General features: G+C 44.5%; 1 protein-coding gene across 1 annotated transcript in view; it reads right to left on the reverse strand.

Moving 5' to 3' along the window:
- The window catches only part of LOC126162199 (schwannomin-interacting protein 1 homolog), a 1,363,715-nt gene extending 1,347,607 nt beyond the window's left edge, over positions 1 to 16,108 (reverse strand). Inside the window, exon 1 of the mRNA XM_049918537.1 lies at positions 16,073 to 16,108. The gene's annotated coding sequence lies outside the window, so the exon portion shown is untranslated. The remainder of the gene's footprint in view (positions 1 to 16,072) is intronic.
- Between the last annotated feature and the right edge of the window lie 986 nt (positions 16,109 to 17,094).

Raw genomic sequence — 17,094 nt, forward strand, 5'->3', positions numbered from 1 at the left:
TAAGCCAGCTTAGCGGCGACAGCAACACGCTACATAAATCACGGCGGCCGTAAATCGCGGAGCCGCCTCGCCGCCTCGCTCGCGGCCGCCACACCCGCAAGGCGGCTGACGCGGCGCGGCGCAGCGGCCAGACGCAGGCGGCAGCCAGCAGGCAGCAGGCAGCAGGCGGTCCCCGGCGCCACTTTGCACCGGCGGGGATTCCCCGCTGCAAATCCCTCGTGGCCCGCCCGGCGCGCCCCTCCTTAAGAAACTTCAAGCGCCACTTCTTCCCCCTGCGCTAGGGTTCCGCGGTCCGCTGTGTCAAACTCACACGCCTTCTCGCTTCTTACAGCAGCTGCACAAGAATAGTTTCAAAAACTTCTGACACATATTTTATTGCACAACTTACATTCTGCCGTCTTTAGCGTCACGGTTCTTATTTTCCACATACATGGTGACGTAAAGGACATATTTACCACGAAATAATTGTATTTATTTGTTTACTTTAGTGTTACCCTTTTTATGATAGTCTCCACCAGAAATTATGCAGGCTGTCCATAGAGTCTTATAACCATTTCAAAAAATCATAAATTTTAAACTATTAGAGAGAGAGCACATATACAGGGTGGTTCATTGATAGTGACCGGGTCAAATATCTCACGAAATAAGCGTCAAACGATAAAACTACAAACAACGAAATTCGTCTAGCTTGAAGGGCGAAACTAGATGGCGCTATGGTTGGCCCGCTAGATGGCGCTGCCATACGTCAAATGGATATCAACTGCGTATTTTTAAAAAAGGAACCCCCATTTTCTATTACATATTCGTGTAGTACGTAAAGAAATGTGAATGATGTGAATGTTTTAGTTGTACCACTTTTTCCGCTTTGTGATGGATGGCGCTGTAATAGTCACAAACGTATAAGTACGTGGTATCACGTAACATTCCTCCAGTGCGGACAGTATTTGATACGTGATACATTACCCGTGTTAAAATGGACCGTTTACCAATTGCGGAAACGGTCGATATCGTGTTGATGTATGGCTATTGTGATCAAAATGCTCAACGGGTGTGTACTATGTATGCTGCTCGGTATCCTGGACGACATCATTCATGTGTCCGGACCGTTCGCCGGATATTTACGTTATTTAAGGAAACAGGAAGTGTTCAGCCACATGTGAAACGTCAACCACGACCTGCAACAAATGATGTTGTCGCGGCTAATCCACACATCAGTAGCAAACAAACTGCGCGAGAATCGGGAATCTCAAAAACGTCGGTGTTGAGAATGCTACACCCGTACCATATTTCTATGCACCAGGAATTGCATGGCGACGACTTTGAACGTCGTGTACAGTTCTGCCACTAGGCACAAGAGAAATTACGGGATGATGACAGATCTTTTGCACGCGTTCTATTTAGCGACGAAGCGTCATTCACCAACAGCGGTTACGTAAACTGGCATAACATGCACTATTGGGCAACGGAAAATCCACAATGGCTGCGGCTGCGACAAGTGGAACATTAGCGACTATGGCAGGTTAATGTATGGTGCGGTATTATGGGAGGAAGGATATTTGGCCCCCATCTTATCGAGGCAATCTAAATGGTGCAATGTATGCTGATTTACTACGTAATGTTCTGCCGATGTTACTACAAGATGTTTCACTGCATGACAGAATGGCGAAGTACTTCCAACATGATGGATGTCCGGCACATAGCTCGCGTGCGGTTGAAGCGGTATTGAATAGCATATTTCATGAGAGGTGGATTGGTCGTCGAAGCACCATACCATGTCCCACACGTTCACCGGATCTGACGTCCCCGGATTTATTTCTGTGGGGAAAGTTGAAGGATATTTGCTATCGTGATCCACCGAGAACGCCTGACAACATGCGTCAGCGCATTGTCAATGCATGTGCGAACATTACGGAAGGCGAACTACTCGCTGTTGAGAGGAATGTCGTTACACGTATTGCCAAATGCATTGAGGTTGACGGACATCATTTTGAGCATTTATTGCATTAATGTGGTATTTACAAGTAATCACACTGTAACAGCATGCGTTCTGAGAAATGATAAGTTCACAAAGGTAAATGTATCACAATTGAACAACCGAAATAAAATGTTCAAACGTACCTACGTTCTGTATTTTAATTTAAAAAACCTACATGTTACCAACTGTTCGTCTAAAATTGTGACCCATATGTTGGTGACTATTATAGTGCCATCGATCACAAAGCGAAAAAAGTGGTCCAACTAAAACATTCATATTTATTTACGTACTACACGAATATGTAATAAAAAATGGGGGTTCCTATTTTAAAAAACGCAGTTATATGGCAGCGCCATGTAGCGGGCCAACCATAGAGCCATCTGGTTTCCCCCTTCAAACTAGACCAGTTTCGTTCTTCGTAGTTTTTTCATTTGACGCTTATTTCGTGAGATATTTGGCCCGGTCACGATCGATGGACAACCCTGTATATACCGGGTGCTTATGATTAAACGGTTATGATTAAACTTTCCCTTGTTAACACGTTATAAAACGGAAACTAATTACAGTACGAGTACCAAACTTGGTAGCATTAATGTCAAAGGCATGAGGAAGAGAAATAACGCAGAATCAGTTCAATTGAAACCCTTTTAATGTGCTGCTACCGTACGTCATACCATTACGTACCGGTACCATTGCTGCTACAAAAGGGACTCAATATGGCACCCATCAGTGTCCAGAAGCGTCTGAAAGGGTAGGGTTTTATTTTACACAGAATCACGAAGCGTGGCCGTAGGTGTTCTGGCTACCTCTCTTGATACGCTGCACTTCAGATTAGCACACGTGTGGATGTTCACCAGGTAAACCCCGTCCTTCAGGTAGGCCCACAAATAGATCATGTGATATTGTAATCGTGCCGGCCATGCATTTGGGAACGATCGGCTGATAATTCGATCGTTTCCAAATGTGTTTCGGAGAAGGAAGTGAACTACACGAGCGATGTGCTGTGGAGCCCCATCTTGCATGAAACCTGTAGAGTCCAAAGCGTCTCTCTCCTGTTGGCAGGTATGACATGCTGGCGAAGCATATCCCAGTAACGCTGCCCAGTCACACTGCACGTCTTTGCTCCTTGAGCGCCAACCTCTTCAAAAAAGAATGGGCTAATGATGAACGTAGTGTGAAGCCACACAATAATCCGACACGTTCACGATACAGAGCAACTTCATGCCCAATGACTGGACGTGAAGATCCCCACACTCGGCAGTTCTTTGTGTTCACCTCACCCATCAGAGAAAAAGGAGCTGTCCATAGGGTGCTCCAGGACCAGACCTCATCAGCTTCAGTCCTTGCGAGAAAGTGGAGAATAAAGTCAACACGTCGTTGTCCGTCCTGTGGTGTAAGCTGCTGTACAATATGGATCTTGTACGGATACCATTTGAGTATGGTTCGAAGCACCTTCTGTACAGTGGATCACTGAATGTTCAAAAGCCGGCCGGAGTGGCCGAGCGGTTCTAGGCGCTTCAGTTCGGAACCGCGCTGCTGCTACAGTCGTAGGTCCGAATCCTGCCTCGGGCATGGATGTGTGTAGTGTCCTTAGGTTAGTTACGTTTAATTAGTTCTAAGTTCTAGGGGACTGATGACCTCAGATGTTAAGTCCCATAGTGCTCAGAGCCATTTGAACCAATGTTCAAAAGTCGTGACTCAGCACGCGCTCTGACTGACGATTGGTAATTGCGCTCAGCGTTGTCTCAACAGCGATTTCATCAACCACCTGTGGTGCAACCGGTCGTCGGCCTCTTCCCGGAACGACGCCCGGTTCTCCAGTTGATTCCAACTTCATCACCATGCTCCGCACAGCAGGTGCAGAAACAAGACCCTTCCGTAATTCTTCCAGCCGGCGATATTCTCGAAGTGCAGCTGCAGGAACACTGTTGTTTTGGTAACAGAGCTTCACCAATATTGGTCTGCTCCTTTTGTCCAAGCTTACCGTGACACGTCAACAAGTGCACAGCGACCTGTTAGGTGCGTGAGACTATGAGTCACAATGACTGATCACGGTACCTGGCGGCCATAGTTATACTTAGACGGCTGCGCTGTGACGCAAGGAAATCATGCACCCCATACTCTGGACATTAATGCTACTAAATTTGGTACTCGTACGGTAATTCGTTTCCGTGTTATAACATGTTAAATAGGGAAAGTTTAATTATAGCCATTAGGTAAATACAGGGTGAATCACTAACTATTGCCACCAAGAATGAATCCGAAAGTATTATAGGAGCTCAAAAGATTGTGGGACAAAAGTTGTATGGGACAACGGGGACCATAATGTGACGTTGGTTTTCTGTTGCTAGATGGAGTCGCGTCAAAAATATGAAGGTCAGCATTGTTTTTTTAAATGGGATGCTATAGTTTGGTACTTATTTTCTGATAGAGGCTATTGAGACTAATCCAGTGATGTGTAACAGTAGGGTCTTTCAAGGTCAACGAAGGTCACAAAGGTATCATGAACGTCCATTTACAGAAGGTGTTCGAATTGATGACCATTGGTATCAAGGCAGTGATGCAATCTTCTTATCATGGACTGAGTGGTATTCCTTAACATATCGGCACTTATCGAAGCACATGCTCTGACAGTTCTCTCTTGCGTATCAGAACGTCTTTCCAAAGATTTGGAAATTGTCTCTGCAGCTCATTTCTAGCCATCAGCGAAAAATGTGCCGGACACTCATCGAGTTGATACCACAAAAAAATGGTTCAAATGGCTCTGAGCACTATGGGACTCAACTGCTGTGGTCATCAGTCCCCTAGAACTTAGAACTACTTAAACCTAACTAACCTAAGGACAGCACACAACACCCAGCCATCACGAGGCAGAGAAAATTCCTGACCCCGCCGGGAATCGAACCCGGGAACCCGGGCGTGGTTTGATACCACATTCGGTTCCGTGTTCGTAAAGGTATTTCTCTCAATAACAGACCTAATGTTTCTTGCAGGGATGTGGTGTTTCCTACCTTTAAGATTTCCTATAATTCTTTCCTCCAGAACCCCAAACAATACGTTCACCGACCACGGCTTTTGGTGTGCAACTTCGCCAACATGGTTTTTCAGTTGCCCAATAATGCATGTTATGCAAATTAACATTTCCATAGTTCGTGAGTGCAACCTCGTCAGTAAACAAAATGTTTACATGTCAATGGCACATTAGATGGATACGCCGTATTTGGCGAATATTTACTATTTGCACGATATACGGGAGAGAATTGTCAGAGCATGTGCAGAAGTGATAAGGAATACCTCGATCCATGGTGAGAAGATTGCAGCACTGCATTGATACCAATGGTCATCACTTCAAACACCTTCTGTAAATGGACGTTCATGCCACCTTTGTGACCTTCGTTGACCTTCAAGGACCTTACTGTTACAAATCGTTGGATTCGTCTCGATAGCCACTATCATAAAATAAGTAAAAAAGTTGTTCAAATGGCTCTGAGCACTATGGGACTTAACATATGTGGTCATCAGTCCCCTAAAACTTAGAACTACTTAAACCTAACTAACCTAAGGACATCACACACATCCATGCCCGAGGCAGGATTCGAACCCGTGACCGTAGCGGTCACGCGGTTCCAGACTGAAGCGCCTAGAACCGCACGGCCACACCGACCGGCAGAAAATAAGTAAAAAAACTATAGCATCTCATTAAAAAAAAGAAAGAAAGCAAAGTTGACCTTTATCTCTCTGACGTGATCCCACCTAGTAACAAAAAACCAACGTCATATTATGGCCCCCATTGTCCCGTGAAACATTTGTCCCACAAACTTTTCAGCTACTCTCATACTTCCGGAGTTAGTCTAGGTGGCTATCTCGTGATTAGAATCCACATTTTAGAAGCAAGAAATAAATGAATACGCAAAGAGAAGAAATAGATATGTGTGTCATGTATGGAAATTTGGGTCGTCCCGGAGAGCATGCTCGGATAGCATCGGTGATGAGGCGACCACTCGCAGTAAGTAGGATGTACAGGCTCGAGTTCTGGTCAGGCACAAAGTTTCATACGTTGCTGTACGTAGAACGTCTGTAATTATTACAGTTAATAATCTTTGTAAACATATTGGGAACAGCAGCGACCGCAATTAACTAGTAATAAAACATGCCTTGATCACATAGCCGGCCGGAGTGGCCGTGCGGTTCTAGGCGCTACAGTCTGGAGCCGAGCGACCGCTACGGTCGCAGGTTCGAATCCTGCCTCGGGCATGGATGTGTGTGATGTTCTTAGGTTCGTTAGGTTTAAGTAGTTCTAAGTTCCAGGGGACTGATGACCTCAGAAGTTAAGTCGCATAGTGCTCAGAGCCATTTGAAACATTTTTTTTTTTTAACCATCCATTTACATAGTGCTCGACACCCATGCACCACTCCTGGGAGCCAGAGGGGGATCACTTTGAAATATTAAAGAGGAATCTACATCTACATCTACATCCATACTCCGCAAGCCACCTGACGGTGTGTGGTGGAGGGTACCTTGAGTACCTCTATCGGTTCTCCCTTCTATTCCAGTCTCGTATTGTTCGTGGAAAGAAGGATTGTCGGTATGCTTCTGTGTGGGCTCTAATCTCTCTGATTTTATCATCATGGTCTCTTCGCGAGATATGTTGGAGGGAGCAATATACTGCTTGACTCTTCGGTGAAGGTATGTTCTCGAAACTTCAACAAAAGCCCGTACCGAGCTACTGAGCGTCTCTCCTGCATACTCTTCCACTGGAGTTTATCCATCATCTCCGTAACGCTTTCGCGATTACTAAATGATCCTGTAACGAAACGGCTGCTCTCCGTTGCTGCTCTATCAACCCTATCTGGTACGGATCCCACACTGCTGAGCAGTACTCAAGCAGTGGGCGAACAAGCGTACTGTAACCTACTTCCTTTGTTTTCGGATTGCATTTCCTTAGGATTCTTCCAATGAATTTCAGTCTGGCATGTGCTTTAGCAACGATCAACTTTATATGATCATTCCATTTTAAATCACTCCTAATGCGTACTCCCAGATAATTTATAGAATTAACTGCTTCCAGTTGCTGACCTGCTATATTGTAGCTAAATGATAAGGGATCTATCTTTCTATGTATTCGCAGCACATTACACTTGTCTACATTGAGATTCAATTGCCATTCCCTGCACCATGCGTCAATTCGCTGCAGATCCTCCTGCATTTCAGTACAATTTTCCAATGTTACAACCTCTCGAGATACCACAGCATCATCCGCAAAAAGCCTCAGTGAACTTTCGATGTCATCCACAAGGTCATCTATGTATACTGTGAATAGCAACGGTCCTACGACACTCCCCTGCGGCACACCTGAAATCACTCTTACTTCGGGAGACTTCTCTCCGTTGAGAATGACATGCTGCGTTCTGTTATCTGGGAACTTTTCAATCCAATCACCCAATTGGTCTGATAGTCCTTATGCTCTTACTTTGTTCATTAAACGACTGTGGGGAACTGTACCGAACGCCTTATTTTTTATTACAGATTTGGATTCTCCGTGGAAAAAATGTAACTTATGAATGAAACATTTGTTTCGTTTCATGATAGATGGCGCTATAATCGGCAAACATGGAAATAAAGTGACAGTTGATTCAAAATGGTACTATCTCAAACAAATACACATCCGATTAAGAAAATCGAAGTATTTTCTTGATATTTTTAATAATGCTAGCATGTGACACCTCCCACAATCGAATGAAGCACAGACCATGATCATGCGCTCAGTCTGCGGTCAGACTGCGCATGTTACTTCAATGATTCGGACTGTACACATCTCGTCCCCCCTCCCCAGGGCCCCCCTTTTCCTTTTCCCTCCTTTTTCCCTCCCACGTCCCTCCCTACCTGGCCCTCCTCAGCGCGCCCCCCGCCCTTCTTCCCGCCCTCTTCCCCTCCCTCCCCCCCTCCCTCACTCCCTCCCTCACTCCCTCCATCACTCCCTCCATCATCTACTTCCGCCTGGCAGATCCTCCGTTTTGAACATCGTCAGTGTGCCACGTCAGTATTACGTTTAGTGCTGTTTCTCCTGTGCGTCGAGAGGTGTGATTTTATTTGTGTGCTGGCCTTGTACTTAGTGTCACTGTCAGTGTTACGTGCCAAGCCAGCCGTCGAGACTTTTATGCTCTGGCATACTGTGCCTTGTGTTCTTTTGGTTGTCCCAGTGTGTGGTTTTATGTGTGCGCTACTTTTTTACGGGTTTTATCTCCATTTTACAGTCGCCCCTTTTTTGTCTATTGTCTTCCATGATGTTCCCCCTTTTTTATATCTGTGTTCACCATGTTTTCTCCTTTGTTAGTTTTAAATGTCTTCTATTGTTTGTTCTATGTCTTCCAGCTGAAGAGCAGTGCTTATGCTGCTGCCAGCCCGCCCCGATGGGGAATTGAAATCATCTCGTCGCAATTTTTCCACGACGTTAACGGTTGCAGAGATAGTCGATACCTTTGAGGCTCACAGAAATGTTGACGAGTCTCGCCGAAGGTATGCTACTCTGTTCCCCAGTATGAATGTTCCATCTGCAACGACGTTTCGAAGTATTGTCCACCTGTTCAGTAAAACGAAGTGTGAAACCAAGGCAACGAGTCCGACCGCGGCTTGTGACAATTATCCCATTAGTTTTTGGAAAACTGAGCGAAGTTCAGGAATTTCGCAGAGAACGGCTCTACGCATACTGCATGCATACAAACGGCATCCATTTAGTTTATCGCTGCATCAAAGACTACATGGTGATGATTTTCACAATCGCCTAGTCGACTAGCTCGACAAGCTACTGGATACAGGAACAGCTGGCAGTCAATGATAATTTCATTTCACAAATACATTTCTCCGATGAACAGAATTTTACGAATCGTGGTAAAGTGAATCGACATAAAATGCATTATTGGTCAGTGGAGAATCCCCAATGGGTAAAGGAAGTTCAACGCCCATAGGGTATCAAAGTTTGGTGCGGTATTTTGGGTACGCAGGTAATTGGCCCACACATTACAGAAGGTAATCTGACTGGTCAACTGTTCAACGACATTGTGGATAATGTTTTACCCATGCTAATGGACGATTTTCCACTTCATACGAGACCGAATATGTGGTTTCAACACGATGGACGCCCAGCGCATTATTCACGACTAGCTCGACAAGTATTGAATCGAAACCATCCGGGTCGATGGACTGCACGAGGAGGTGCTCAAACGTGGCCCCCACGTTCACCTGATTTGACTTCTGCCGATTTTTTCCTGTAGGGATGGCTAAAAGAGAGAGTTTACCTGAATGTACCAACAAGCCCCGAAGATATGCGGCAGCGAATTCGCAATGAATATGCAAACATTAGCGCAGAGACGCTAATACATGTCGGATTGTCATTCAGACACAGAGTTGCAGTGTGCATTAGAAACAACGGACAACATTTCGAACATTTGCTGCACTGAAAAACTTGTGAGAGGCAGTGGGACTCACAGTAATCAAGCACCCAGCGACAGTGAGAGGCAAGGGGACACTCAGAATCAAGCATCCGGAAGGGAACACATTAGTACTACGTCCACGTTGTTGTTCCTGTGTAACGCCAAATGTAGTCTAAGAAAGCAATGTGGAAGGATAGACGGTGTCACATGGTAGCATTTTCCCAAATATCAGTTAACGTACTTTGATTTTCCTAATCGGATATGTATTTTTGTGTGATATTTCCATTTTTCATCAATTGTCACGCCATATTCATGTGTGCCGATTACAGCGCCGTTTATCACGAAACGAAAGAAATGTTTCCTACAAAAGTTACATATTTTTTCTACGGAGAAGCCAAATCGGCAATGAAGAATAGGGATTCCTATTTAAGATTGCAGAGTCACCCCCCCCCCCCCCCCCCCGCCCCACTCGCCCATGGGGATGTTGCACGGGGATCGAACGTTATGTTAATGGATGTCTCTCTTCGAGGTGGACAACGTTTGTTACCACTTTTCTTAATCCGATGTGTATTTCGCCAAATATTCCGACAAACTGTTCTAAACGCCTCATTCTGTATATACACTCCTGGAAATGGAAAAAAGAACACATTGACTCCGGTGTGTCAGACCCACCATACTTGCTCCGGACACTGCGAGAGGGCTGTACAAGCAATGATCACACGCACGGCACAGCGGACACACCAGGAACCGCGGTGTTGGCCATCGAATGGCGCTAGCTGCGTAGCATTTGTGCACCGCCGCCGTCAGTGTCAGCCAGTTTGCCGTGGCATACGGAGCTCCATCGCAGTCTCTAACACTGGTAGCATGCCGCGACAGCGTGGACGTGAACCGTATGTGCAGTTGACGGACTTTGAGCGAGGGCGTATAGTGGGCATGCGGGAGGCCGGGTGGACGTACCGCCGAATTGCTCAACACGTGGGGCGTGAGGTCTCCACAGTACATCGACGTTGTCGCCAGTGGTCGGCGGAAGGTGCACGTGCCCGTCGACCTGGGACCGGACCGCAGCGACGCACGGATGCACGCCAAGACCGTAGGATCCTACGCAGTGCCGTAGGGGACCGCACCGCCACTTCCCAGCAAATTAGGGACACTGTTGCTCCTGGGGTATCGGCGAGAACCATTCGCAACCGTCTCCATGAAGCTGGGCTACGGTCCCGCACACCGTTAGGCCGTCTTCCGCTCGCGCCCCAACATCGTGCAGCCCGCCTCCAGTGGTGTCGCGACAGGCGTGAATGGAGGGACGAATGGAGACGTGTCGTCTTCAGCGATGAGAGTTGCTTCTGCCTTGGTGCCAATGATGGTCGTATGCGTGTTTGGCGCCGTGCAGGTGAGCGCCACAATCAGGACTGCATACGACCGAGGCACACAGGGCCAACACCCGGCATCATGGTGTGGGGAGCGATCTCCTACACTGGCCGTACACCACTGGTGATCGTCGAAGGGACACTGAATAGTGCACGGTACATCCAAAGCGTCATCGAACCCATCGTTCTACCATTCCTAGACCGGCAAGGGAACTTGCTGTTCCAACAGGACAATGCACGTCCGCATGTATCCCGTGCCACCCAACGTGCTCTAGAAGGTGTAAGTCAACTACCCTGGCCAGCAAGATCTCCGGATCTGTCCCCCATTGAGCATGTTTGGGACTGGATGAAGCGTCGTCTCACGCGGTCTGCACGTCCAGCACGAATGCTGGTCCAACTGAGGCGCCAGGTGGAAATGGCATGGCAAGCCGTTCCACAGGACTACATCCAGCATCTATACGATCGTCTCCATGGGAGAATAGCAGCCTGCATTGCTGCGAAAGGTGGATATACACTGTACTAGTGCCGACATTGTGCATGCTCTGTTGCCTGTGTCTATGTGCCTATGGTTCTGTCAGTGTGATCATGTGATGTATCTGACCCCAGGAATGTGTCAATAAAGTTTCCCCTTCCTGGGACAATGAATTCACGGTGTTCTTATTTCAATTTCCAGGAGTGTATAATATTTTACTACTATTACAGTTAAGCTGAATTTCAGGAAAAGGTTGCTAAATTTGAAACTGTAGTTCGTCAGCAAAAATAAATATTTTCCTTTGCGCGGCGATTTCAGTGTCCGCCGTACTCATCCCTCGTTGAACATCAAGGCGGTATTAGAGTTCTCCTCACGTAAGGGTTAGCGCTGCAGCATCATCGGTTCTGATTGCTACATTGCTTCTTGCACGAAGGGTGCATTGTTAATGACTGGTGTTGTGTACACTTAACCCCACGAAAGGAATTAGGAATCGGGACAGAGAGGGGACGTCCACTTCGATAAAGATCTTTGATTTCCCTGTCTATTTAAAGATTTTGAATCACCTCATTATGCTTGCTTTTGCTGGTTCTGTCACACCACACTGATAACGATAATTCCACAGTGTAGCCATAGATTGGATTCTGCATTGTATGTATTGTATTGTATGTTAACCGGGGACTTAGAGACGACGGAGAGGCTCCATCCCCGCCGCAGCCGCAGTGGTCCGCAACCCAAGGACGACTACCGCAGTCCACTTCACTCCTCCGCCGGCCCACACCGAACCCAGGGTTATTGTGCGGTTCTGACCCCGGTGGACCCCCCCCCCCCCCCCCAGGTAACGTCTCACATCAGATGAGCGTAACCCCTATGTTTGCATGGCAGAGTAATGGTGGTGTACGCGTACGTGGAGAACTTGTTTGCGCAGCAATCGCCGACGTAGTGAAACTGAGGCGGAATAAGGGGAACCAGCCCGCATTCGCCGAGGCAGATGGGAAACCGCCTAAAAACCATCCACAGACTAGCCGGTCCACCGGATCTCGACACAAATCCGCCGGGCTGATTCGTGCCGGGGACCAGGCGCTCTTTCCCGCCTGGAAAGCCGTGCGTAGACCGCACGGCCAATCGGGCGGACTGGATTCTGAATACTAGGTAACATTGCCGCTTCTCCTGGTCTGTCTGCATTTTGATGCTCTTTAAGTCAAATCTACAACAACGAGCAAAGTAAGGAAAACTTTGACAGCTGCCGAAGTTTTTATTTTTATAGTATACCACGATTATCTATCTCTAACAGTTTCCAAGGTATGAATCATCTAAATGATGGCGGTACTTTATGGCCACCCAGTACAATTACTCCAGCGCTTTTCCCAATCCCCGAAACACTTATGGAACTCTGTCTTTTTTATACCTTCTATCTCCCTCAGCGATGCATTTTTTATCTCGCACATGCTTGTAAGTATCTTCTCGTGGGTATGTGATAGTCAGAAGGACTAACTCAGCATACAGAAAAGTGAAAACAACCTTCGTTGAAATTAAAAGCAAGGGCAGTAACATTAAGAGAGTGCAAAGAGAATTGCTGTGTTAAATGCAGACCAGAGCAGATGGGTGGAAAGAGTATACTGTGAGGAGAGGTCCGACGACATGACAGAAGAAGAAACAGAAGTCGATAAGGGAGAGATAGTAGATTCAGTATTAGAATCAGAATTTAAAAGAGCTTTAGACTACTTAAAATTAAATAAGGGAGAAGAGATTGACAACATTTGATCAGAATTTCTAAAATCATTCAGGAAAGTGGTAACAAAACGACTATTCACGTTGGGGTGTGTAGAACGAATGAGACTGACGACATACTATTACACTCTAGGAAAAACATCTACATAATTTCGAAGATAATAAGAGCCAACAAGTGCGAAAATTAGCATACAGTCAGTTTAACACTCAGGCACCCAAGTTACTGAGAAGAATAATACACACAAGAATAGAAAAGAAAGTTGGGGACCTGTTAGACGACGTTCAGTTAGAGAAAAATAGTGGTGAACCTTAGGGAAAGACCAGTAATATACCATCTGTAAGACTACCAAGGTTAATCTATAAGAATGGAAGACTAAGAACGAAGTCCTCGAAATAAAAAGGATGTAAGAGAGGGATATATTCTTTCACCGCTGCTTTTCAGTCTATATATCGAAGAAAAATTGACAGAATTAAGAGAAAGTTTCAAGAATGGGAGTGAAAGGATATCAGTGATAAGGTTCGCTGATGACATTGTTATCCTGAGTGAAGGTGCAGAAGGATTACGGGGTCAATTAAATGCAATGAACAGTCAAATGAGTACAGAATATTATTGAATCGAAGACGGGCGACAGTAATGAGAAGTAGCAGAAATGAGAACAGGGATAAACTTATCGCCAGAATCCGTGATCACGATATAGAAGTTAGGTAATTCCGCTTTCTAGGCAGCAAAATAAACCATGACGGACGAAGCAAAGAAGACATGAAAACGTGACTGGCACTGGCTAAAGGGGCGTTCCTGGTCAAGAAGTCTGCTGGTATCAAACATAGGATTTAATTTGAGGAAGAAATTTCTCAGAATATACATTTGGAGCGCAGCATTGTATGATAGTGAAACATGGACTGTGGGAGAACTGGAACAGAAGATAGTCGAAGCATTTGAGACGTGGTAGTACAGAAGAATACTGAAAACTACGTGAGATACTAAGGTAAGCAATGAGGAGTTTATCTGCAGAATTGGCAAGGAAAGAAATATTTGATAAAGAATGAGGAGTTTCTCTGTGGAATCAGCGAGGAGAAGAATATACAGAGAACACTGACAAGAAGAAGGGACATGATGATGGATCTGTTAAGACATCAGGGAACAACTTCTATCGTACTACAGGTAGCTGTAGGGGGTAAAAGCTGTAAAGGAAGAAATGAGATTTGAATACACCGAGCAAATAAGTGCTACTCTGAGATGAAAAGTTTGACAAAGGAGAGGAATTCTTGGCAGGTCACATCCAACCAGTCAGATTGGACTGAATGAATGGAGAATGGTTTCTGGCTAAATATTCACGAACAAAAAAAAAAAAAAAAGTATGAACAGGGGCAAGTGTCATGAATTGTTTGGCCACAAATCCTGCCGACCTTAATTTTATTTTATTATTCTTTTTCAGAAGTGCTTCACGAAACCTACGTTCAAATTTTAGCTAGCACTCCTTATTAATCAACTGTGTAGCATGAACTCATGATACTCTGTCCCTTTAAATTCGAATCCGCACATTTGGACCAACTTGAGATTTTGTCCGTCTTGGCGATCCAGGATGATTTTACTGGGACGATTGGCCATTAATTTCGACATGGTATCAGTAACATCATGATTCACCACCAGCCGTGCCATCTTCCAGTAGTTCTGCATCGTTGTTTATTTATTTATAGACTCTTGAGCAATTTGCATCCACCGTTGTTTTTGTTCGAAATTCGACAATTTTTGAGCAAATGTCGTCTACACATGTTTCATAACCAAATGTCAGGAAAATATCATCATATGAGGCAATTGATATGGCAGTATCATCTGGAAAGAGTATAGAAATAGCATTGGTAGAAAACAACGTCGGGGATGTGATGCTGCGAGAAGTATTTGACAGAACGCTGCAAGATCTCAATCGAAATTACGCCCCTCGAGGAGACCACATTTGCACAGAATTATCGAGATCCTCGGAAGAACTAGATATGACAAAACTACTCCATCTAATATGCCAGGTATGTGAGACAGTTGAAATAACCCATGACTTTAAGAAGAAAGTCATAACTACAGTTCCAAAACACGCAGGTGCTGCTAGGTGCCAATATTACAAAACTGTCAGTTTAAAGAGCCATAGTTGAAAAATACTTAAATACTCACACGAATTACTTATAGAACAATGGAAAAACTGGTATATGCCGAATTAGTGGAAGATCCGTTTGGGAAGTCTATTAACACCGGAGGCAATATTCATCTTAAGACTTATCTTTGGTTAAAGGAAGACCTTTTCTTGCATGTGTCGACGCCTTGCTATTTCAAGCGTTGCCGAGCTGGGAGGTACCACTGCCGGGCGCCACACTTTTGCGCAAATACGGAGGAAGCTTGTTGACACATATGAATCAAATTTGTGTAGTTATGGGAGACAATTAAATGGTTCCGAGAAAGTAACCCTTTAACTCTATGTTACGGAGTGTGTCAACAATCGATGACCCCTGGAAATCAAAGCAAAAATTAGACCTCCTATGTGCTGCGTTGTTAATTTTTTGACAGCTATTTGCCCAAGCATCTTCTGTATCTAGGACCAGTTTCTCCCAAAATTAATGTTTAAAATTAATTTTTCGCTTTCTTCTGTGGCAACATATGGGAAATGTATATAGTTATTTTTTTCATTCATTTTACCTGGTTGTCGTTTTACTGACACAATTTCTAACCATTGTCGCCTTCTAGCGTTGCTGCAACGGGAATTGTATTTAGATGCTTTCGCAACATTTCCTATGAACAAACAATTGTTGCTGGATGTCAATGTTATCAGTTCATATTTAAATTTTTAATGATATGATACCTACTAACCAGCTTTGTCAGGTAATCGAAGATTGAATCTGGCTCTCAGTGGCTGGTAGTATCAAATCCTAAACCCCCAGTTTTTGCACAATAACCTTGTTACTAGATAGGTATACAAACCTCAGCATGACACGTAACCTGTGAAATTATTGTCCATTACAGCTATTGTGCAACTACGTGTGCATTCCGTTACGAGCCTTGACTAGGATCAACGGTATACATTTCGACTCCAGCAGTATCAGCTGAACGGGACTTACCTCCGCTGTACAACAGTAGCGGCCTCTGTGCAGAGTCTGAAACGAGAAAAATTAGTTCCATTCAGAAAAGTTATACGATAGTATTGAAAAAGCTACAGAATAAAAACTTTCACAAATTATGAAAAAAGATATTCTTCCTCAAAAAATAGGAGACACGTACAAATATCCACTGAGATGTATCACCATAAGGTGCACAGGCAGAAAATTAGCAACAGACCTTCAAGCATATGCCATTTTAATGCACCAATAATTTTTGTGTGAAAGATAAAATATATATTTAATTACTTTGTGGAGCTAGAGGGTACCCGTGGATATGCCTGAAGCTGACTGAGTTTTGCATTATACAGATGCGGTCTGTTTTGTATTTGTTGTACATCAGAGTAAAATTACAAATTAAATGGTGTATCGGTCTATTATGTTACAGCAATTTCCCCGCAATTATGATATAGCACAAGTGATATAATTATGCATTTTATGTAATAATTGTTTTAAATAGAACTATATTTGGTATGTCACTTATCTAATCCGAAATGAATTCCAGCTAAAATCTAGGTACGGGGAAATGTGTAAATTGTACCACCAGTCTTCTTCTAATGTAGTTAGAGAAGTATTTACATAGTTCATATTACTTTAGTAAGATGACTGTGATTTCGTTTAACTTACCTTGTAGCTTCGTTCAAATTGAAAATTAATGATATTTCCCAGTTTTTGACATCTGTTTTTAGCGCTAATATTACCCTATTTCCTTAGTATGAGCAATTTTCTCTATATTTGTGTAATGTGCCACACGCATGACGTTCCTCAATGACACAGCCATTGAACAAAAAGTGTCAGCTGCAGTAAATGCATGTAGGAAGGCCAGCATTCCCTGCATCGACTCAAAGAAACGAGTCTTTCTTAAATATGTCTTAGGTTCTAATATACAAAAATGAGAAAAAAAAAAATAAATTAAGAACAGAATTGGATGTGTACTATGCCGTGACCTAATCCGGTGCTTCTGCTTTCGCGGAGTTTTCTCTGTC

The sequence above is a fragment of the Schistocerca cancellata genome, chromosome 2, assembly GCF_023864275.1.
Source record: "Schistocerca cancellata isolate TAMUIC-IGC-003103 chromosome 2, iqSchCanc2.1, whole genome shotgun sequence".
Lineage (NCBI taxonomy): Eukaryota > Metazoa > Arthropoda > Insecta > Orthoptera > Acrididae > Schistocerca > Schistocerca cancellata.